Below are 23,410 nucleotides of genomic sequence, written 5' to 3' on the forward strand. Positions count from 1 at the left end.
TCGCCCGCGGCCGCCGCTCCTGCGGGCAACGGCCGAGTTTAGCTGTGACAGCGGCAGCGGCGGGGGTGGGGGCGGCGGGGGGAGGGGCCAGGCGCTCCGCGGGCGGGCGGGGAGGGGGACGCCGCGGCCCCCGGACTCCGGCGCCCGCCGGAGAGGAGCCCCGCCCGGGCCACCCGCTCCGCTCCCGCCCCGCCCGGAGGCCCCGCCTCTCCTTCCTCCCCACCCCACCCCCAGTAAAAGCGCTCGCTACCGTGGCCCCAGGGACTTCCAGACCCGAAAGAGAGAGGGGCAGGAATTTTCTGGGGCAAGACACTCCAGCCCGCGGGGGCAGACGGTCCCCGACCTGTTCGCAGGCCCGCAGGTGCGGCCTCTTTACCTTCCCAACCACCCCAACAGCCCGGCGCTAGCCCCTCCCCCACCCCACTCCAGGCTGCCTCTTCAGTATTTTTTCTCTTTCTCTCCCGTTTCCTCTCCGTGAGCTCCCCACACACACAGCCAGGCTTGCACGGACAGTCCTGCTCTCCCTCTCTCTCCTTTGCACTTCCTTGAACCCCATTAGCCAGACAAAGACGGCTGCAGACCTGCAGACCGCAGAAAATCATTTCCTTTCTTTACGTGTCCGCATTTCATTCCCAGCCACACTGGGGACCCTTCTTTCAGGGAGCTCCGGAATTGAAGCCAGTCTCTCCTTGCTGCTCCTCCTGGCTCTGGCCCCACCACTCACTGATGCCGCTGTCCTCTGCAACCCCAGAGTTTACACACACACCACCCCCCACTACCACCGCTCATAAATCACAACCAGGTGGTGCTAAACCAGTATGGCTCAGCCTCCTGGGATGGCAGGACTGGCCCTGGTACTGCCTGCATATTTTTGACATCATTCCTTCCAACCAAATGACTTGTCTATTTGCTTAATAAACAAAAAGAAAACACCCACACAGGCACCTCTTTACACCTGCATAATACCCCTTGGGTGGGTCCTCTGCTGCTCACGGCTGCCTTGTCCTGAGGGACTCCCGGGCACAGGAGCCTGGGTTCTGGCCCCGCTTCTCCAGCTGTGTGACCTTGGGCAAATGTCTCATTTTCTGAGCTTATGGCCCTCTCTCTGTAAAATATGAGGCTGGACCTTACTAAACTCCTTCTAGGGTCCTTCCTTTTTTCCTTCAAACCTTTTATTTTGAAATTTTTAAACATACTGAAAAGTTGAAAGAACAGTACAATAAACTATACTATCCACCTAGCTTCATGTTAACATGACGCCATGCTTGCTTTATTGACATAGAAACAGAGATGTATTTTACTAGATTATCAGAAAGTGACAGACATCATTAGGTTTTATCCTTGAGTATTTTACCATGTATCTTCTAACAATAGGAGCGTTCTCCTCCATAAGCACAATATCATTATCACATCTTTAAAATATCCATGTCATCTAATATTCTGGGGTAGTTTATTGTCCCTAAAACACATTAATAGCAATAATCCCTCAGAAATTCCCCCAGAATTGTTCATGGTGGCTAACATTTATTGACGACTTACTATGTGCCAATTCCCTACACTATACATTTTACATGTATTATTTATGGAATTGACACTATTACTCTTTGAGTTAAATGCTATTGTTATCTTTCTGTTATTCCCACTTTACAAACAAGAGGACTGAGTAAGTGGCCCAAGGTCACACGGCTTGTGAGAAATGGAGGCAGGATTCAAACCCGGGCAGTCAAACTCCGGAGCCGGTGCGGCTGATCCTCTGAACTGCACTGTCTCCCTCCAGCACCTTGTAGACCATGAACTGGCAGAGCAGTAACCACATCTCATGTTTCATTCCACCTTATAGTTCAGCATATGATTTGGCACCAGGTAGCAAACAGAACATGGGTGACCCCATGGTGGTCACTGGTTATAAGTGAACACATAATCCGATGATCTCCGTGTACACCTCACAGTTCCTCCCACTTGATTTTGATCATATTACTTAGGTAACCATTTGGAAACTGCTCTCTTCACCTGATGACTAGAGACCTGGATGGGGCCATTCAACGATCCATTCATTCAATGTATATTTGTTGAACACCCACTGTGTATTGCGCACTATTCTAGGGGCTTGGGATACAGCAAGGACTAAAAACATAAAGACTCTGTTCTTCTTGAACTCACATATTAAATGGGGGTAATGGTCCACAACATAAGCAAATGCGTATAAAATATGTCAAGTTGTGACTATGTTAGGAAGGAACACGAGGCATGGTAAGGAGATCGAGATTGACAGACGGGGGTTATTTTAGAACAAATAGTCAGGGGAAAGCTCTTTAATAAGATGAGATTTGGGAAGAAGCCTGAAGGAAGAGAGCGAACTAGATACATAGATGCCTGGAGAAAGTGCGAGGAGGCAGAGAGGACAGAGTCCAAGGCCCCAAGGCAGGAGTGGGCTTGGGACATGCAAGCTGGGAGACCAGGGCAGCTAGACTGGAGTGAGCAAGGGGAAGAGAGGTAGAAGTTGAGACCAGAAAGGAGGCAGGAATCAAGTCTTATAGGGTCTTGTACACCATGATAAGGACTTTAGGTTCTACTCATAAAATGAGATGGCAAGCCTCAGAAGGCTTAGAGTAGAGACGTGACATTATCTAATTGCAGTTTTAAAAATATGACTCTGGGTGCTAGTGTTGGAGGGGAGGCAAGGCTGGAAGCTGTGATACCAATTAGGAGGCTGTCAGAGCAATCCAGCTGAGAAGCCTGCTGGTGGCTTAGAACAGGGTAGTAGCAGTGAGGGTGGTGAGAAGTGGGCAGATTCTAGATATAATTTGAAAGTAATGCTGACCGGATCTGCTGATGGGTTGGATGTACGGTGTGAAACAAGACACTCAGAGATGATTCCAGGTGTTGAGACCTGAGCCACTGGAAGAAGGGAGTTGCCACTTACTGAGGGGGAAAGACTAAGGGTTGGGTGGTCTTCCCACCTTTAGGTTTGAAGTTTGATGTACATATTATAAGCAGCACAGTGGAGTGGGCAGTTGGGATTTAGGGGAAGAGAAGAGGCTGGAGATAAAACTTCAGGAGCCACCATTATGTGGATGGTATTTAAAACAATGGGACTAGAGGATATCATCTAGGGAATGGGCACAGCTAGAAAAGTTGCCCAAGAACTGATTCGGGACACTTTGTCACTCTATCAAAGGGAGACAGAGGAGAGCGGCCAGTAGGAGGAGACCCAAGAAAGGTGGTGTCCTGGAACCAAGCAAAGAAGGCTGGGAAGAGGGCCCTGCCCGCTGTGCTGAACGCTGCTCCCAGGTAGAATAAGAGGAGGACCCAGAAATCACCACTGGCCTTGGCAGCAAGAAGGTCACCCGTGACTCTGATGAGAGCTATTCCAGTGGGTAGAGATGAGATGCTGATTAAGGTGCGTTTGAGAGTCCGAATGGAGGACAGAAAGTAGAGATACGGAGCGTGTAGACAACCCTTTAGAGGCACTTCACTGTAAAGGGGGCAAAGGCTAGTGTGGTGGTCTGAGGGAGACATGGAAGGAAGGGAGGTCCTTTTGAAGCTGGCAGACACTAGGGATGTCTGTACGCTGAGGGGGACAGTCTAGTAGAGAGGGAAACACTGATGGTTCAGGAAAAAGGGTTAGCTGCAAGAGCAAGCCCTTAGTAGGTCAGCAGGGAATGGGAGCCGGGGTGAACACAGAGAGGATGGCTTTGCAGAGGAGCACAATTTTCCACATGGAGGTGAAAGCAACATGGTAAATGGCCACAGATGTGAGTGGGTAGGAGATTTTGTACCATAAACACAAACCTGAGCGCCCCCCGCTCCACCTCAACCAGCCAGAGACTTTGTGCATCATGACTACTCAACAGGTGCATTCAACCCGTACGTACAGAAAGTTGCTATGTGCCAGGCATGGTGCTGCCACTTCCCCGTGCAGCCCAGAGAGAGTTGTTCCCACTGACATTACAGGTTTAGGGCTCTGAGGTCATCCACGCAAGGACAAATGATCCCTTTCAGTATGCAGTTCCTCAGATGGGAAAGAGACCTTAACAGCCTCAGCCTTTGTCCCTACGTTGTCTCCAGGGTCGTTAAAACAGTCTTGACAGACAGACCCCAAGGCATCGAAGTGGAAGCCATGGAGAGAGGTCCACATCCACAATGGGGACAGTCTCACGCTGTGCTGACTCAAGGCTGTGTCGGGTGCTGTGGGATGGGATGTCCCCACACTTCAGTCTTCCGGACTCTAACTCCTATATTTGAGGCAGAGAGGCCTTTGAGATTTCATCTGACTAATCATCATTCTCCAGTTGCCTCAGGACAACCCAGCCCTATGGGAAGAGCCTAGCTCTTTGATGTTTTTTGTCATAAATTAATGAGCTCACCCACAAAATAACATCAAAGAAGATCCACTAACTAATTCACTGTTATCATCCTCCAATCTGCGGCGGCATTGGAAAGCATCCCAAAAAAGGACCACAGCCGGAAAAAGAAACCAACTGAAAGATTTGGAAACCATGATATCTGGAAAGAGATGAGAGAAGAATGAACTTCTGCCGGCTGCAGAGGAGCCTGGGAGAGAGCTAGTAACCCCCAGGGAAATGCAGCAGAAGCAGGGGAGACAGGGGATTCTGAGCACTCGGGTCTGGACGGAAAACAGCTGCATGAAAGCTCCAGGGGGAAACTGTGGTCTGGAAGGTCTTAAATGGTGTCGTCTCACAGCACGTTGCGGAGACTGCGAGGAAGTGTGTGGTAGGAAACAGCGTCTCTGGAGTCAGATGACATGGGCTCCCACCTCTGGCTCCGCTATTTACTACGTGATCGTTAGCAAGTCTCAATCTCTCTGAGCTTCAGTGCTCTGCTCTGTAAAATGGTGGCAATGATCCCTCCCCAGATAGGAGCCTTCCTCTAGATGTTACCTGACTCTTTCAAATCTGGTCTTTCAAGCGGAAAACAGGAAAAGATTTATGGAGATGTCTTGCTGGAGATCTTCCCACACTGACATTTCTTCCAGGCCCAGCAGGATTTCCTAAAACACAGACGAGATATCAGCAAACATGCTTCATTTCACTCGGTGAGCAGTTACTGAACACCCACTGTATGCTGCAGAAAGATGCCCATGTGATGTTTTCAACCCTCCAAGGATGCCAGTATGTAATCGAGTAATGACCAGGGTCTGTGATAAGTGCTAAAGTGGTGACAGATTCTTTGGAGTTAGGGACCCAGAAGAGTTTCACAAACTACATGGCATTTGAGCTTGGACTTCAAGGATTAGTGTCATGTCCCCAGGTGGTGGATAAAGGGATATGGCATGCAAAGGCAGGGAGGCACGAAGGTGCCCAAAAACACAGAACCTCTGCAGCCTCAAACTCAAGAAAGCAGCTGCCAGGCAGAAATAGGGACAACTGCAGAGGCCCCAGAAACATGAATGAATGGAGGGGACCTGCCCTAAGAATAATACCAGGGCAGGCAGACCATGACACGTGTCTGGAAATGCAGTCGCTAGGAGGTGACTAAGCCAGAGGAGGGTTGCCTCCCTTTCTAAACTTCATTCATAGTCAGTTTCTCTCTCTCTCTCTCTCTCTCTCTCTCTCTTTCTCTCTCTCTCTCTCTCTCTCTCTCTCTCTCTCTCTCTCGTCTCTTTCTCCAGGAAGTGGAGTGGGAGGCAAGGTTCTATAAATAGATTCCTAGCTACCCCAGGAGAGACTGCAGATACTGAGATGACATCAGGGGACTATTGGCCAAAATGTTTACCTGTTGTTACAACAGCCACTGTGCTGGAGGCCAGACAGAACGCCCAAGGGACCCCTCTCCTAACGGAGTAGCAGTCACCAATGACTGACCGCAGGGCCTCACTTCCACACCAAGCAAACTGGCAACAAATTCACCAATCCCTTCAAACCACAGCCAACTGGGCGAGACTGCAAGGCTTCTGGCTAAATTAGGGAAATGACTTCAGGAAGTAAATAGGCTTGAGCACAAAGTAAATAGGCATGAGCACAAAGGGTAACAGGTGCTTATAACACATCATTAATTATCAGAGCCAAAAGGGATCACGGAGTTCAAACCAATTTCAGCTGCAGAACCCTTTGTTGAAACAAATCTCAGGTGGAAGTCAGGTACATAAAACAAATAAAAGAAAGTGGCTTTGGATGGAGGGAAACAGAACTTGCTTGCTTGGCTTCCCCTTTCCCTTTGCCCCCTGCAGAAGCCCCCTAGGCACCTCCCCTCACTATGCATCCTCGGGGAGTCTCACTCTGTCGCCCAGGCTACAGTGCCGTGGCGTCAGCCTAACTCACAGCAACCTCAAACTCCTGGGCTCAAGCGACCCTCTTGCCTCAGCCTCCTGAGTAGCTGGGACTACAGTCGTGCACTACCACACCCGGCTCATTTTTTCACTATTTTTAGTAGAGACGGGGGTCTCACTCTTGCTCAGGCTGGTTTTGAACTCCTGAGCTCAAGTGATCCTCTCACCTCAGCCTCCCAGAGCGCTAGGATTACAGGTATGAACCACTACGCCCAGCCTAGGATTTTTTTTAATCATCAAAATAACACATGCCTATGATTTTAAAAATTCAAATACACAGAATTATTTAAAAAAGAAGGCAAGAGTCCACCTCCAACTCTGTCCTGCATCTTCCCACCCTGTCATTTTCCTCTAGAAGAAATGACTTCTCACTCTTTTAGTGGTCTCTGCTTTAAATTCTTCTGATTAGTTATCTTTACGTTGCTAAGTATTATGCCTGTACTTCCATTTTTTGGTTGATTAAGTTTAGAAACCTTGTCCTGTTTTCTGCAGTGACAGAAGAGAACTTGGGTCACGTTGCTGCCTTCACCTCCCAATATAGTCACATCACTATTGGAACTTAATTTTTATTTTTATCAAAGTGATACATGCAATTGGTTTAAAATTCCAGATTCCAGCCAAGGACAAAAGGCTTATACAGGTAGCCTTTCTAAATGTTTTTGTCTTCCCTATTAGACAATAAGCCCCTTGAGGGCAGGAACTTTGTCTCCTCAATTGCATTTCCAGTAGCTACAATAGTACCTGGAACATAGTAGATGCTCACTTAATATTTGTACAGGCAGGTGGGTTGACTTATGGGAAAGGGAACATCTCCATTTAGTCCCCCAGTGTTAAGCTTCCAACTGGGAGAGGCACGTTCCAATCACAAAGGACTTTTCAGTCTTGTTTGGGAAACCTGGCTTAGGCACCATAACACGGAAGCTGTGTCTTATCTCTTCCTTCCCTCCTGCCCTTCCCTTCCTCCTTCCCACTCAGGTGGGTCGGCTTGTGCAGAAGAGGACTCTCTGTTTAGTTTCCATTCTTATTCTTTCTCTATACCATTCATCACCTTTTCTTAGAAAACTATGTAATTTCCTTATTATGTCTTCTGTTTGTCCTGCCTGCTAAATTGTAATCTTGGGTAGGGATCTTTATTATGTTCACGGCTGCAGCCCAAATGCCCAGAATAATGTCTGACTCAATAAATATTTGTTGAATCAATTAAAGCAGAATTCTCTGGAAAGGGTGCTTCTTTGAGATAACTGTTAGAATCAATCATTTTATATCTGATTTGTTCTATGGGAAGGAGTATAAATGAAAATTTCATTTTGCAGATGGTACAAAATTACTCTGGACAATGAAGGTGGGGCCATAATAGATAAAGACCTTAGTTCAGACCCACGTGTTGGCTTTGCATGTCTGGACAAGATGCTCCAATCGTTAGCCTGGTAGAGTTTGGGAAGGAAGTGGAGGTCAAGGAAGTGGCCATTGCCAACCCCCCCCCAAGGATAGCTCCTGCTGTGGCAAGGAGAGGCAGAGGTGCCTTCTCCAGGGGTCACTGGGCCACCAGAGGCCCCCAGGCCAGAAGCCCTTAGCCATGGGCTGAAATTGAGCATCTGCTGTGTTCCAGGCACTGTGCGGGGCACTGGCAGGAAGGAGAGAACGCCATGCTACCCCCACCCACCCCAGCACTGTGAGACCCACCTCGCACGTGCATCTTGAAGTCCCTCAGTGCTGAGATACCTTTCGTGCAACACCCCACCCCAAACACAGGGCCTTCCGTGCCCCTCTCTGTGGCTTCTATCTTACCATGCCCTTCCTGCTCAGCGCCACAGAGCTTTTGGAATCTGACCATTGGCCAGGTCACAGGGCAGGTTCCAGCAATTGGAACGTTTCCGTTGTCCTCAGAGTTCTACTGGCTGTTTACCGTGCCCTGCTTCCATGTCATCTACCCCTCCTTGTGGGCCCCCTGATGCTCCCCTGGACCTATAGCTTCCTGGGCTAAAAAGTGTCGCCCCCTCCTCACCGAGGCCACAACACCCAGGGCTCCTGACTGTCCTGGGCCCAGCACATCCAACAGGGTGTGCCTTAGGAAGGCGGAATTACTGTCTTTCACCAAAGAGAAGACAGAGGCTGACCTAAGTTAAGTCACTTGCGTGTCACACAGCGAGTCCGTGGGAAGCCAGGCACTTGCAACCACACGTAAACTCCTCCCAGTCGGGGCCGCCTCCCCTCCAGCCTCAGCCCCCACACACGGACCTTCCATCCACCCTTCCACTCAGCCAAGCCTTTCCTGCCCAGGGCTTGGCACACCCTGCCGCCTCTCCCAGAAACCCCCATCCACTTCTTTCCCAGCAGGGTCCTTCCCACCTTCAGGTCTCAGCTGCAGTGCCACCTGCACAGAGGTCCCCTGTGGCCACTAGCTGGGGCCCCTCTGTCTCTCTCCTTCCCTAGATACTGGCCCTTGCCCTCCTTGCGCTTCAACCGCTGCCAGATCTAGGTCTGGCATATGGCAGGTGCTTAATAAATGTTTGTTGAATGAATAAAAAGCCGAACCGCAGTAGTGAAAGGAGGCTGAGATGAGGGACATGCAGACAGAGTCAGACCCAGGTCCCTGCTCAGAGAAGGCTCTAGCCACCCCCTCTGTGCCAGGGAGGGCACTTGGTAAGCCCCCTCTGCCGGCAGCCCTGGATGCTCAGGAAGGGCGGAGGTAAGACCTCCCAGATGGCCTCGCACTGGCAGCCCGGGCACACCTGGGCCCAGTGGGGACGCCCCCTCCCTCCATCTGCTCCTAATGAGCCCTTCCCGGTCGCAGCGCTGAGTTCTTGGCAACCACCGCTCAGAAATATACCCTGAAATTGGAGGATGTTCAGAGATGAAATAGCTGAAACAATGCAGGAATGGGGGAAGTGGAAAAATTATAACACAGGAAAGGACCCACATTCTGGGCTTTGCCAGGTGAAGCAGAATAAGGTAATTGTGTGCAAGGCTCTAAGAGGCGTGAAGGCCTTCGAGGGAGGGGAAGCATTGGGGACGACATGAGAGGGTATAATTATGTGAAATGGAGTGAGATGAATCCCTGGGAATTTTAGGCTTAGTGGCAGGAACCATTTCCTCCCGGCAAAAGCCCTGAGGTTGGGCAGCAGTTTCCTAACGGAAGGGGTGAGATGCCACCCCAGTGGCATTTAAGCTCATCTTAAGCCAAACCTGGAGACTCTTCAAGTAGGGTGGCCTCATCCTAGAAGGCTGGGGTCAGGGTTGGGGGGCAGAGGTGACCTGATGGCAGGGTGGTGTGGTGGTCATTTGCACAGGCTCTGCGGTCAGAGAGCTGGATTCCAGTCCCAGCCGGCAGCCTTCCAGCCGTGTGACCTTGGGCATGTGGCTCAACGGCCCAGGGCCTCGGTTTCTGCATCTTTGAAATAGTGACACCACCACCTGTGCTAAAGTTGACCGGGGTGCTTACATGAGGTAACCTCTTGTCACAGGGCCAGGTAAATAGAAAGAACGCACTAGGTGTCAACCACAAGCCCTGCGTGGAGACACTCGGATTTTGCTGGGATCTCTGGTCCATGCTGGGAGGAGGATACGGTCCGATTCCCGGGATGCAGAGGCCTTGATTGGCCCTGAGGCGCAACTTCCCGCAGGAGCTACTCAGGAAGTGCCGCCCAGAGGTGGGACAGGATGCAAAGCAGACCCCACAGCCCACAGCAGCGTGAGGTTTCTGAGAACTGGAACCTCTCGGCAGGAGGGCCTGGGGAGGCAGGTGCCACGTCTTCTCCTTTACTTTTGAGGCAGGAGAAACGAACCAAACTCCAGCCTTTTGCTGGCACAGTGGGCACCAGGCCCTCCGGCCCCAGGACCTGTGCCTTTGTCCTCTCTGGTTGCTACGACAGAGATGAGGGTTTGTCGGCGAGCATCTGCACAAGAACAGGCTGCAGCAGGACCCAGTCCCTAGTGTAAAGTACCTGTTAAGACTCCAGAGCTGCATGGGTCCATCTCCGGTGGGCTGGGGGAAGGAAGGTGAGAGCGTGGCTGAGTGGGATGACAGCGTGGGATGAAGCCAGGCCAGCAAAGGCTCAGCTCTGGTTGGGACACAGGCGATCCCTGGTTCCCTGTCTGTGGCCTCTGAAACTGACTTGGCTCCCAAACTTCTTAGCCTGAAAGTCAGGGTGGCCTGCAGCCAACAATTAGCACATAGAAGCCGGTGTCATCAAAGCAGCATTTAAGAAGTGTACTATGGGACACAAAAGAATAGTTCACAATCCTTCCTTTCTGGTGGGGAGGGCAGGGAGCCTGGGATAAAGCTTCCCGGGAGGTGTGAGATTTTGAGATGTGCGGAGCCTGTTTTGACAGCAGAGCCAGAGAGAGCACACCAGGCTACACGAAGTGCACGGACAGAGTGTGGCAGAAGGCAGCCGACCAGTTCCTGTAATTGGCCCCTTTGGAATCAGAGACCATCCAATCCTCGCCACCCCCTGTGGTGTCAATGGCTCCTTGTAACCTTCTAATTTGATCTAGTAGAGGGGTGCGGGTCAAGACGCAGAGGCAGGAAGTGAAAGTGGGGCTCCCCGTGGGCTCACCAGCTTGCTGGCTGTCCTAGCTGGTGGGGTGCAATGGACCAAGCACTGGATGGGGAGTCAGAAAACCCAGGTTTGAGTCCCAGCTGGGTCCCTTACTAGCTGTGTGACATGTGACAGGTCACAGGCCCTCTCTGGACCTCAGATTCTCCATCACTGACAGAGGAGGGCAGACCTCATGACCCTACGGGCTCTTCCAGGCCTGACACCCTGAGATTTGCAAACTCTCCTGCCTTCTAGCTGCTCACCTATGTCTGGGTTTCTCTCCATCATTAGAGTCACTTTATCCACAAGGCAGCGAGAAACTGGGATCCTCGAGAGGCCTCTGGGAAATTGAAGTCCCTGCGTGCCAGAGCGTCTGCCAAACACAACAGGCAGGGATCCCCCGCGGGCTCCAGGGTGGCCACTTCCTCAGGTCCCCGCCTGGTCAGGCAGAAAGAGCAATTGGGAGGAGCAGGTTTGCACAGAGAGCCGCGGCCAGGCAGAAACTGGGCCCCAGGGAGAGGGGCCCTTGCCTCGCGCCCAGGGCAGGTTCCAGGGGACCAGCTGTCTCCTGAATTGCTTCAGACAGGCCTGGGGTAGCTGGACACTGCCGATGGCTCAGCACGCAGCAGGAAGAAGCCCTGACCCGCAGCCCGGTGCAGCAGTGCCACTGCCATTTGGCCAACCCGTACTCGGGGCCGGGCTCTAAGCTAAGGGCCTCATGCACCTCATCTCGCCTAATCCTCACAGCCACCCAGGAGGGGGTGGTACCTTTGCTACACCCATTTCACAGGTGTGCAAGCAACCTGCCCAAGGTGGCACAGCTAAGCAGTAAAGTCAGGGTTTCAAGCCCAGTCTGTCTGATACCTGATACTGTCTTCTTTCCAGGAAGCCTCCACTCCCCTGGTGGGAGTTCGGAGACCGAAGACCAGCCCATTCCAAAATCCCACCCCTGCCAGCCTGCAGTTCCACTAGCCACACCTCAGAATTAAAGCACCGCATCTCCTGAAGGTCCCAGAAGGGACACAAGAAATGGGGAATGCATGGGACTGCCAGCCACTCCCACAGGCCAGGCAATGAGCAAGTGGGATGTGGGCACATAAGGTTTGCTGGGGAGGCCCCAGAGCAGACGTCACAGCCCACAGCAGTGTGCGATTGGGGGACAAGGGGCCTGCAGACACCCAAGGGTGGCTCCAAGAGGTGCTTCTAAAGAAAGGAGCCTGGCCCAGCAGTGTGACAGAGGGACCCCGGTACCTTACTCCCATGCTCGGGTGCAGCCCAGTGATCTAGAAAGAGCAGCTCCCTGGGGCAGGGATGCATAAGGCCAGAGAGGCTTTGGAGGGAAGGCTGCAGAGCGGGTTCCAGCTGGACAGGGAAGCCTGCAGCTGGGGCCCTGCTCCCAGGATCTAAATCTGGCCACTGGGCTCCAGGGCTCCAGGCCCTGGGCTGCCTTGGGAACGGGGGAAATTCCTTCAGAATGACATGGCACATGGGCTACCAGTACTCACTGAGTTCCCTAGCAGGGAGGGAGCCCAGAGCAGAGGGGCTGTGTTTTGAAATAAGCAGGGATGTCTGCAGGGAGGGAGAGGTGTCAGCTGGGAGCCTGCAGCTCCCGAGCTCCTGTTGAGGACAGGAGCCTTTCCAAAGAAGGAGCAAGCTTGGAGGCCCCCGGGCATGGGCCTGGCCACACCCAGCAGGGAAGGCTGGCCCACCTGTCCTCCAGAGGTAACATGAAGGTGACAATGCATATTGCTGAGCAGCAGTTCTCAGCTAGATGCTGAGGATACTGAGGATACAAAACAGACAAAATCTCTGCTCTCGTGAGGCTTATATTCTAATGGGAGTGACAAGCAACACGATACAGATGCATAATAGGTTAGAAGGTGATCAATGCTGACAAGGGCTACAAAGGAGGAAAGGCAGCTGGGGAGTGCTGGCGCGGGGCAGGAGGCAGTTTGCAGTTTTAGATGGCATGCCCGAAAGACCCCACTAAGGAGGTGACGTCGTAGTAAAGGCCTGAAGGAGGCTAGGGAGTGAGCCCCTGGATACCTGAGGAGGAGCATCCCAGGCCAAGGGGCCACGAGTGCAAAGGCCCTGGGGCAGGAGTCACCCAGCAAGTTCCAGGCACAGCAAAGAGACTGGTGTGGCTAGAGCAGAGTGACAGAAGGGGAGCAGCATCAGACAGAGGGGAGAGAGGAGAGGGGAAGGTCAGGCCACGAAGACTGTCACAAGGACTGTGGCTTTTCCTATGAGCAAAAGGGGAGTCCCTGGAGGCTTGTGAGCAGAGGAAGACTGTGATGTGCCTTATGTCTTAACAGAATCACTCTTGCTGCTGTGTTGAGAACACACTAAAAGGGAACTAGGAAGCCCAGTTACTACTGCTGTCATCGTCACCAATAGCAGCTACAACCAGTTACTGCACCTGTGTCGGGCTCATTGCTGCCAGTTTTATCGTTGTTACCTAGTTTAACTCTCACAACAACCTCGCACAGAGAAAGGGCTTATTTTTCCCATGTTACAGCTGAGGAAACTGAGGCTCAGCCAAAGGCAGAAAGTCACACCGACACACTCTCTCCAGAGCCTGGCCACGCTCCCCTGTCCAGCCTGTCCTGCCCCTGGCCTGCAGCTCCAGGATGCTGCTCCCAGTGTCCCCAACTGCACATGTCCTTCCAGGCCTCTGATTGTTTTGCAGACGCTGCTCCAGCTGCCTGGAATTCTCTTCTCCCACACCTGCCACATAAATTCCAACCCATCATTTGATAGACAACTCGAGTCCTGACTTTTGGGGGGACCCCTCCCTGATCGCTTCCAGCACAGTGGTTCATGCCCTCTTCCCCGGAAACACGAGGCATTTCAGTGATCCTGAAGCCGGCCTCCCACACATTGCATGAGTTCAAGGCCAAGGGCCGGAGCTTATTCACCTCCGTTTCCCCAGCAATCAGCTTTGCAACCAGGTAAGTATCAGGTTCAAATCCTGCCAACACTCTGTTGGGTTATCCTAGGACATCTCAAATTTCTCCAGTGCAATCTTAGTCTCAATCACAATTCCTTCACGCATGTTCATTTCTGTGCACATACCCCTGGCCTTGGACAGATGTACGCAGAACCTTGGGTGAGCGGTGCCACCACCACATTCTCTTTAGGAGAATGACGCTTGTAACAGAAGGGGAGGTGCCTGGTGCGGAGCGAGCCCTGTGCGCTTTAGAATCAGCCAGACCCAAGTTCAGATCCTGCTCCGCCTCTCGCCAGCTAGGTGGCTATGAGCAAATTATTCAACCTGGGCCTTTCTGTCTTTGCCTATAAACTGGGGCAAATGATGTCCTCTCCCGTGAGCTTTGTGAGAGTTGGAAATAGTGCACAGGCAATGCCTAGCCCTGGGCACAGCCTCAGGAGGTGGCATTAATGCCCCCTTGTCCACCCGCTCCTAACCCCCCAGTGTCCTGTGCGTTAACACTTGGCCACTATGCTCCTGCGAGGCCTCACACCACTCGGGGACTTGTGTGATAACCCAGAATCCCCCCTTCTGGCCCCAGTCCTGGCTCCGAGGCAGGGCCTGTAGCTTCCTGGAAGATTCCCCTGCTCTGGTCCCTCCCGAAGAGCCCCCCCACCTCACAGGGGCCCCTGGCCTGTCCCCACTGCCTGAGCCTGTCCACATGCTCACTCCCTCCCTCCCACCAATTCCCCTGTATCCGCTGCTACCAGGCCTTCCTGCCAGATTGGCCAAGCCAGCCAACTTCCGACAGACAGTGGGAAACAAAAAAGGAGAGGGATGGGGCTTCTTTTGGGGAAGTAAGTAAGGAGGGGAGACTCCACGGCAGTGAAAGAGGTCAGAACAATGTTTGGTGCCAGGAACTGGCAAATACCCCAGCTCTGGTCTTTCAAGATATTGTAACGTGTCAGGTCAGGGAGGATTTGAAAGTCCAGCTCCCTCACTTTACAAATGAGAGCCCCAGAGGGGCTGAGAGACTAGCTCAAAGCCACACAGCAAGTGAGGAGGAGCAGAGTCTGATGGGGCATTGCACTTGCCCGTGACAATGCTCCTGCTGCACCAGGCTGCCGGCTTTGAACCGGACTGGCCAGAGGAGCACAGAGGCTTGTGGAAGGCCCTGTGGCTCAGAAGATACCAAAACCCTCCCGAGTCCCAATCCCAAAAAGCACGACGCCTGATATCAGTCCCTTCCGTGGCCTCTGAGGAAGCCCCTTGTCCGGGCTCTGCGCTTCTCACGTTCCTGGTCCCTGCGCTTGTGTTCTCTGTCTGTGGATGGTTACTACAGCAGTGGCGTAAGGCAGGGGCGACGGCAAGGGAGGCTGGGACGCAGTGAGCCCCAGCCCCTCGCGGTCACACCACAGCATCAGGACCGTGGGGCTGACATGGAGCCGTGTGGGCCGGAGACGCCCAGCCCTGGGCAGCCCCAGCCAGCTGGGTGGGGAGGATCAGGGAACCGTATTATGAACAAGCCGCCGCAGGGACTCTGGCTCACTGCACACTGGGCCCAGCCTAGTTCCGCCCTCCCGTCGGGAAGGGCCCTGCTCCTCCTCACCCTTCCAGAAGAGCATTCATCCGGGGACCAGGAGCTCACTACCTCACAAGTCAGAAATGCCCAGCAGTGGGTGCCCAGGCTGTGCCAAGCTGAAATCAGCCCACCTTCTTGTGGCTAACCAGTCAAACATCTCTTCTTACGACATGCCATTCTTCCTCAGGGACAATGATCGGGCCCCGCCTGAGCACACCCTCTGGACCCCTGGCCTCCCGGTGCTGTCCTTGGCCTGGAGACCTCTTGTCCAGCACACGGGCTCCGTCTGCCCCAGCCCCACACACGCCCACGTTGCCATGTGGGAACGTCTAGTCCCTCAGTCACACTTACGACGTGCCAGACACGGTGGCGAGCGCCAGGAGACTGTGTCCTCCCCAGCCTGAGACCAGAGCAGGCCCTGATCAGGGACAAGCAGGGCCCTGCCTTCTCTGCCATCTGGCTCCTGGTACGATCCTGTCAACTTTAGATCTTTCCAAATGGAGAAGATAGAAACAACGATCCCTCCTCCCAAGAAAACTGGGCTTGAAGTCAAACCACCTGGATTATCATACGACCTCCGCCACTCTGGCTTTGTGACCTTGAGCAAGTCACTGGGCCCATCTGGGGAGAAACTCAGACAAGCACCAGAGGCCACAGTGCCCTTCCCTCTCAGTGCCAGGCGTTTCCTGCCTTTGCCTGACCCGTTGCCACACCCCCTTGCTGGTCCTTTGGACAAGTGACACATACGCAGCTGTCGCCCTGGCATAGGACCCTGATGTAGGCTGGCCTGCACGGGTCCCTGGCCAGCGGACTAACTAGCAGCCACGAGCCTTAGTGCAATACGTTAGCACGGGGTGCCTGGCACAGTGCCAGGTACATGGGGGCTCAGTAAATAGCAGTGGTGGTTAGTTTAGGAAAGCCAACTCGTGCCCACTGAGCAGAGTCAAAAATGTAACAGCCGGACAGGACCTTAGTACTCACCTAGTGCAACCCTCTCATTTTACAAACGAGGGTCTGAGACCCAGAGAAGGGAAGTTTAGACCAGAGTGGCTCAGTTTGTCCAGCCAGAAATCCCCAGTGCTCCCGTGGAGGGCTGGGGCACTGACAACGTCACAGCTGAATGGGGGACTCCCGGTGGCCCAGCGCCCCCGCAGCACCACGCGACAGAGGTCAGTAACACTCCCCCGCAGCATCCCTGGCCCCGGCTCCCGACCAGAACTCTGCCCTGGACGCCTCTGAAGCCCTCAGGACCTCGGTGCCACCACCTGCTCAGAGAACGTGGGGGATGGGGGTGGACAGCCCACGTCCCTCCGCCAGGTTATTTATAAAGTGTTTGCAGATGAGTCAGGCACGGAGCTGCCCAGCACCCTCAGGGACTGTGCCCACAGAAATGCCATCATGACCCTGAGCTCTGGAACCCCACCCCGACCCCTAGTAGCCTGCTCCCCGTGGAAAGGTAGAGGCAGGAAGCTGGGACCGGCAAGGGGCTGTGGGGCATTGTGATGCCCCCCAGAGTGGGCTGAGCCTGCAGCAGGAACAGGCGCCTTGGCAGGCCAGGCTTGTGGGGACAGATGGGGGAGCCCCAGGCAGGGGAAGGAGGCTCTAGGCCAGGCACCCTCCCGGCGCAGACCACAAGCCCCTCCCCTTCACCTGCCCAGACCAGACTGACTCACCAGCCCAAGAAGACACCCCACCCCGTGCCCCAGGCGCTGGCTGCCCCCACCTCTGCTCCTGTGTGTACGGCTCTCCACCTCCACCAAGAGACCAGCTATTTCTATCACTCCGGAAAGGGAGCCTGAGCCTCCAAGCCTCCCACCCCACCCACTGCCTGCTCCTGGCAGCGCTCTAATTACTTCCTCAGCTGGGTGCCGCCTGCCATGGGCACCCTGGCTGAGGCCACCAGGAATAGATGCACCTGCGCTTACACCCAGCTTCCCACGGAGGCCGGGCCCAGATGTCCCTGCAGAGAGCTGGCCGTCCCAGGGCCTGGACTCCCCAGGCCGTGCACATCCCTTTATGAGCCTGAGCTGAGAGCACGTGGGGATCTCTGGGACCCGCCCTCTCCTTCCAGGCTCCACCACCACCCTGGAGGGGCCACCAGCTTGTTCACCAAACCCCGCTGTGTGCCTGGCGTAGGGCTGGGCTCTGTGGGGGGCAGTGGGGAGGGCAGGGAGATGAATAAGCCTGTCCCGCCCTCAAGGGCACAAACAACTCATTATGCAACGAGGAAGAATGAAGTAAGTGCTAAATTAAGGTATAAGCTGGGCGCTGAGCCTGTAAACCCTTAATTTCTTCTTTACTTTTTTTTCTTATTATAAAAGCAATTCATATTCGTTTTACAAAGAATTTGTATATGCAGATAACAAAAGGAAAATTACAATACACTCATTATCCAACCATTCAGGGACAGCTCTGTCCATACCTGAGGCCCAAACTTCCAGACTTTTTTTAAAAGAGCAAGGACAGGTCTCAGATTGGGACCCTCAGCCTGGCCCTTGGACGGTCTCTGGAACAATTGAAATTCCCAAGAAACAGGTAGAAAGATTTCAGAGCAAGATAATATGGATAGTATGACTTGTTTGTGTAAAAAATAAAAATCTAAAGCTCTCTCCATGCCTAGAAAATGTCTGGAAAGATATACACTCAAGGGTTAACACTGCTCAGCCCAGAGGAAGGGAGTAGGATTCGGGTGGCAGAGCGGAAAAAGAGATTTTTTTGTTGTAGAAATTTCTTTGAATTATTACAATAAGCATGTATTTACATATAATTTTATAATTTTTTTAAATTAAAACTTCTTTTAATTGCTCAATAAGTAATTTCCAAATTTTCTATGGTATTGTCTGTAAACGAAAAATCCTAAGCCTTTTGCTAACTGAATGGGCCCCTCTCAGCCAAGGGGACCCCAGAAACACCTTGAAACTGAGTTTCCAGGCATGCCGGGCCGGAGAGGTGAAACACACTACATGCATATGATCTCCCTTCATAAATATTCATGACTCCTCCTATTGCTTGTTAAATATGTCCCTTTCACCACCCTGCTCAGGATAAGATCCTGTTCCCTTCTGTCTCTTCTTTGAAGCACGTGTGGCTTCCCACCCTGCTGGAATGGCCACCCAGCAGTTTGCTACCCTTTATGAGAAACAAATCTCTCCTTTTTCCAAAGTATAGACCTCACTAATTAATTTTTTTTAATTAACATGTCTTATCTCTGCACTTAGAATAATATAATCTTAAAACTAAAGGGAGGTGCAGCCATTGTGCAAAACAGTTTGGTGGCTCCTCAAAAAGTTAAACATAGAATTACCATATGACCCAAGAATTCCACCCTTTGGTTCAAGAGAATTGAAAACACAACTCACACAGATACTTGTTCACAAATGTTCGTAGCAGCACTATGCACAATAGCCACAATGTGGGAACAACCCACAGGGCCACCAGTGGCTGGATGGATAAACAAAGCGTGTTACATACATGCAGTGGAATATTACTCAGCCGAGGAAAGAAATGAAGCAGGGACACGTGCTACCACGTGGATGAAACTTGAAAACATGTGACGTGAAGGCAGTCAGACACAAAGGCCACCTATTATATGATTCCTTTTATGTGACACGACCAGAACAGGCAAATCCATGAAGAGGAAAAGCAAATTAGTGGTTGCCAGGGGCTGGGGAGGGAGGGAATGGGGACTGATTACTTAATGGGTATAGGGTGTTTTTCTGGGGTGATAAAAAATTCTGAAACTAGTGGCTTTGAACCTGGAGCATGTACAACATTGGGAATATACTCAATACCACTGATTTGTACACTTTAAGATGGCTCATTGCATGTTATGTGAATTTCACTTCAAAAAAAAAAGACCACTGAAATACTAAAAGAAAAAATCAGTCTCACTCAGCCTTTATGTCCCCTCCACCCTGTCCCTACCCCTCACAACCAGAGCGTCAAGGAGTAGAACCCTCCCACCTGCCCCTAGCAGGGCAGAGCCGCCGGCTCCAAGAAGGCCACGGAGGGTGGGAGGAGAACAAATATGGCGAGTGAGAGAGCGGCAAGCAGGGCAGTAGCGGGGCAGGGCAGAGAGGAGAGGCACGGCCACCGTTCTGCGCCAGGTGCCAGCACTCCCATGGACCCCCAGGCATCTCCGAGAGGTCAGTACCTCGATCCCATTCTGCAGATGAGAAAACCAAAGTTCAGTGTGGCTCGAAGGCAGGGCTGGGGCCCCCTGACTCCGAGGAGGAGGACAGTCAGGGGACCTGGCACAGCCCCAGGCCTGCTCCCCACTGCTGCCCAGCACGGGCTCCTCCCAGCTGGCTTCACCGCTCCTCACCTGCTGGCCCCTGCAAGGTGGGTAAGGGGCATGGGCATGGGGAGGAGGGAGGCCCTGCCTGGAGCGGAGGGCGAAGGAGGATGCCTAGCTCTGCCCCTCTCCTTCCCTGCGTGGGAGTCTGGATGCAATCCTCTGGCTGCCTGAGGCCCCATCCCTCATCTCAGGGTTAGGGAGCCACTAGGGCCCCGGCTCTGGTCTAGACTGCGTGGGCCCCAGTCCCAGCTCAGTGGTGTGACAGCCCTGTGGCACTGAGCTCCCACGCCCCCATCTGTTCAATGGGATGATGATGCCAGTCCCCACCAAGTAGGACTAACGAATGAGAAAACGCTCAGAAAAGACTGAGCATAGTGACTGCTCAATGTCTCACTTTTCTTTTTAGCCAAACATCTGCTGGGGTTACCAAAGTTTCTGGGGTCCTAGGGATTCAGGCTCAGGCCGGCCCCGTCTTTCCTCCTGCAGCTGAAGGAAGCCTCCTTACTACCGTAGATTCTGGTAAAGTTGCTGGACCTAAGAAGTGCTGGTGGAGTTTCTGGGCCCTGGCTACTCCAGCCAGCCCTCCCCTGCCCTCCCCCAAGCTGCTGCTGTCTAGGATTTCCTTTTTCATGTGACCCAAATAGTTCAGACCTGGCTCTCTGAGTTTTTACAAGGATTCAGATGGTCCTACTTCTAAGAACTAAGGTCCAGTTACACCATATCACATTTTACAGCCTGTGAAGCCCTTTGCCAGGTATTACCTCACTCAGTTCTTACCAAAATCCAATGTGGCAAAGATCATTGTTTCCTCATATTATAAACATAGATTAGATACAGATATATAAAATAGATCTACCAGGTAATAGCTTTTGTTCTGAAATTGACTTTGTCTGACATTAATATAGCCATTCCAGCTTTCTTTTGACTAGTGTTAGTATGGTATATCTTTTCCACCTTTTTTCTTTGAACATATATATCTTTCTATTTAAAGTGGGTTTCTTGTAGGCAGCACGTAATTGAGTCTTGTTCCTTTATCCAGTATGACAACCTGTAAATTCAATGGTTCAGACCATTTACATTCAATGTGATTATTGATATGGTTAGGTTTGAGTCTATCATTTTGCTGGTTGTTTTCTATTTGTCCCATCTGGTTTCTTATTCTCTCTTTCTGTCTTCTTTTGGATTATGTTTGATGATTCCATTTTATCTCCTTTGTTGGCTTAGTAGCTATAACACTTGGCTATTTTAGTGGTTGCTTTAGCATTTGTGATATACATCTTGACCTTTTCACAGTCTACCTACAGGTGATGTTGTACCACTTCCCATCAAGTGTAAGAATCTTACAACAGTTACTTCCATTTCTCCCCTCCTGGCCTCAGTTTCCCCTCTCGGTGCCGTGTCCTGGAAATGCTCTCAAGGCAATAAGCAGGGACAATCACAGAGCTCTCTGGGGTCCCTGAACCTTGTGGCCTGATATCTAGTGTCTTGAAAACAATTACTTTATGCATTTTGTCTGGGTTTTCTTCATTGTTTCAGGCGGGAAGGTAACTCCAGTCCCCATTATGTCTATGAGGAAGCCCGATCTCAGAGGCCAGGCCCTTCCCAAGGTGAGGTAGCTAGTAAGCGGCCAGGCAGGACTCCAGCCAGACCTGGTGCTCTTCCCTGCCCCACGGCTCCTGCGTGAACCACCGAGAAAGCAGAAAGCCCTCTCAGCAGGACAAGCGGACTTTTGCCACCACAGCAAAAAGCTGCTCACACCATTGTCATCTGCTTTGGAAGCCAGTATGACAATTCTTTTGCATAAAGTTACCGATTAAAGAGAAACTTTCTGCATCTTTCAAGCTTCACCTTAAATGCTCTCTTTGCATCTTCAGATGCCCTGTGGTGGTGTTTGCTGTCTGCCAGGAGGCACCCACCTGCCACAGATGCTGGGATGGGCTCCCCACAGAGACACTCAGGAATCCACAATGTGTTGTGACTGATCGGACCATCTCCCTCATTTACCCACTCATTTCCCGTGAGTGTTTTCTGGCTGAATCTAATGACCCAGCTGGTGGACTTGCACAACTCTGAGCATGCGCATGTGTGCACATGTGTGTGTGTGCACCAGGGGGTGTGTTGTTTTGGAGATAAGAAGGGGGTCCCCTCTTTCTCACCCTAGTCAACTTGCTTTAGGTTCAAGGACCTATTTGGCTTTAATGAGAGAGAGAAAGACAGTGGCCCCTTTCCTTAAAATCACTTGGGACAGCTGGCTCAGGCCAGACTCCAGCAGAATCTGCTGGGGGGAGGGCCTTCACCTCCTTAGATTCAACCAGAAGATACTCATGGGAGAGTACATGGGGGAGATGTCCAACTGGTTACATCATATTGTGGATTACTGGGTACCTTCGTGGGAAGCCGATCCCTGCACCCTTGGCACCCCACCCTCTGTTCCCCAAGCAGAGAGGAGGTGGGAGCTCAGTTCTTCCCGTCCTCTCCTCCACCAGCTGACCCCAAAAATACTTAGTTTGGGAAATCAGTCTGAGAGCAACAGTACTGGCTCTCATTCCTCCCCGCATCTTGCCACATGACAGTTTCATGCAAGGCTCTACTATGCCACGGCAGTGGGGCACAGCAGCGTCCTTAACCCAGCCAAGACTCGGGCTCCTCGTCTGTAACTGAGCCTGAGAATACCGACCTCCTGGGATTGGTTGTTAAGTAACAAACATGAAGCATCTGGCACAGGCTGGGAACCTGGGTCTCAGGCTTCTTTCCGCTCGCCTTGTATTCCATGCACTTGGCCGCGTGTTTTCTGGCATTGCCCTTGAAGCCTGTGTCCCGCTTGTCAGTCTGTTGCTCACAACTAAAACCAATGAAAGGAAACCCAGTAAACATTCACCCCACTCTGCTTAGATCAGAGGTTCTCACACTCTGCTACACATGAGAATCCCCTGGGGAGTTGTTTAAAAACCCCAATATCTAGGCTGTACCCCAGATTGGTTAAATCTGAATCTTGAGGGATGGGGTCCTGACGTCAGGAAGTTTTTAAGCTCCTCAGAAGCTTCCCATGTGTGGCCAAGGTTGAGAAGCAGTGGTCTTGTCCAAGGGGTCCCGAAGGCTCCCCATGCCCCACCCCGTCCTCCACCTCAGTCCCGGCACACGTCTCAGGCTCCCGGAGTGCCCTAACCAGGGTGCAGGGGGAGGGGGCAGGTGAGGCGACACTCAGGAGGCCCCATTCTCAGGTTCTGGCAGCAGCAGGAGGGCACGTCCCCACCCTGAGAATGAAGGTCTGTTACCTGTTGCTCCCCAGGCACTGCACTGCTAAAGAGCCCTCTCTCTCGGGTCGCTCCAGGAACCTGAGAATGAGCGCCCCTTCCATACTCCCCACTCCCTGCCCGGCCACCCCCAGTGTGCCTCCCCTCTTCCCTGCACAGAGCCCAGGGACTGTCAGGCCACCTGGCCGAGAACCAGGTACACACATCAAAGGGAACCGGGCACAAGGTGGCCCTCAGAGGCCAGCCAGCCACCATCCCACGCCCCACAGTTGGCTCACTGCCTAGGGGGACAGTTCAAAGATTCTGGGAAATGGCAAGACTTGGCAAAGGCAAGCGTGACCTTTCCTCCAGGTGCAGGAGCCAGAAAGCTGGAGATGTTTCTCATGCCCTTAGCCTGGTGGGGAATCAGCTGTGCCCAGAATGGGGGCGCTCAGAACAAGGCTCCCCGAGGGGACTGAAAGGTGGAGTCAGGTCCCCGGCTTTGCCCTAGAACGCAAGATTCGTGTCTGACCCCACAG

At 52.6% G+C, this 23,410-nt stretch overlaps 1 long non-coding RNA gene across 1 annotated transcript; it reads right to left on the reverse strand.

Annotated features, from left to right (window-relative positions):
- Positions 1–4: 4 nt before the first annotated feature.
- Positions 5–22,578, reverse strand: LOC123650161. The gene is made up of 3 exons (XR_006739282.1): positions 22,316–22,578; positions 4,902–5,011; positions 5–19 (listed from the first exon to the last, which is right to left on the reverse strand). It is a non-coding gene; the product is annotated as an uncharacterized LOC123650161 (long non-coding RNA).
- Between the last annotated feature and the right edge of the window lie 832 nt (positions 22,579–23,410).

Source organism: Lemur catta, chromosome 14, assembly GCF_020740605.2.
Source record: "Lemur catta isolate mLemCat1 chromosome 14, mLemCat1.pri, whole genome shotgun sequence".
In the NCBI taxonomy this organism is placed as follows: Eukaryota; Metazoa; Chordata; class Mammalia; order Primates; family Lemuridae; genus Lemur; species Lemur catta.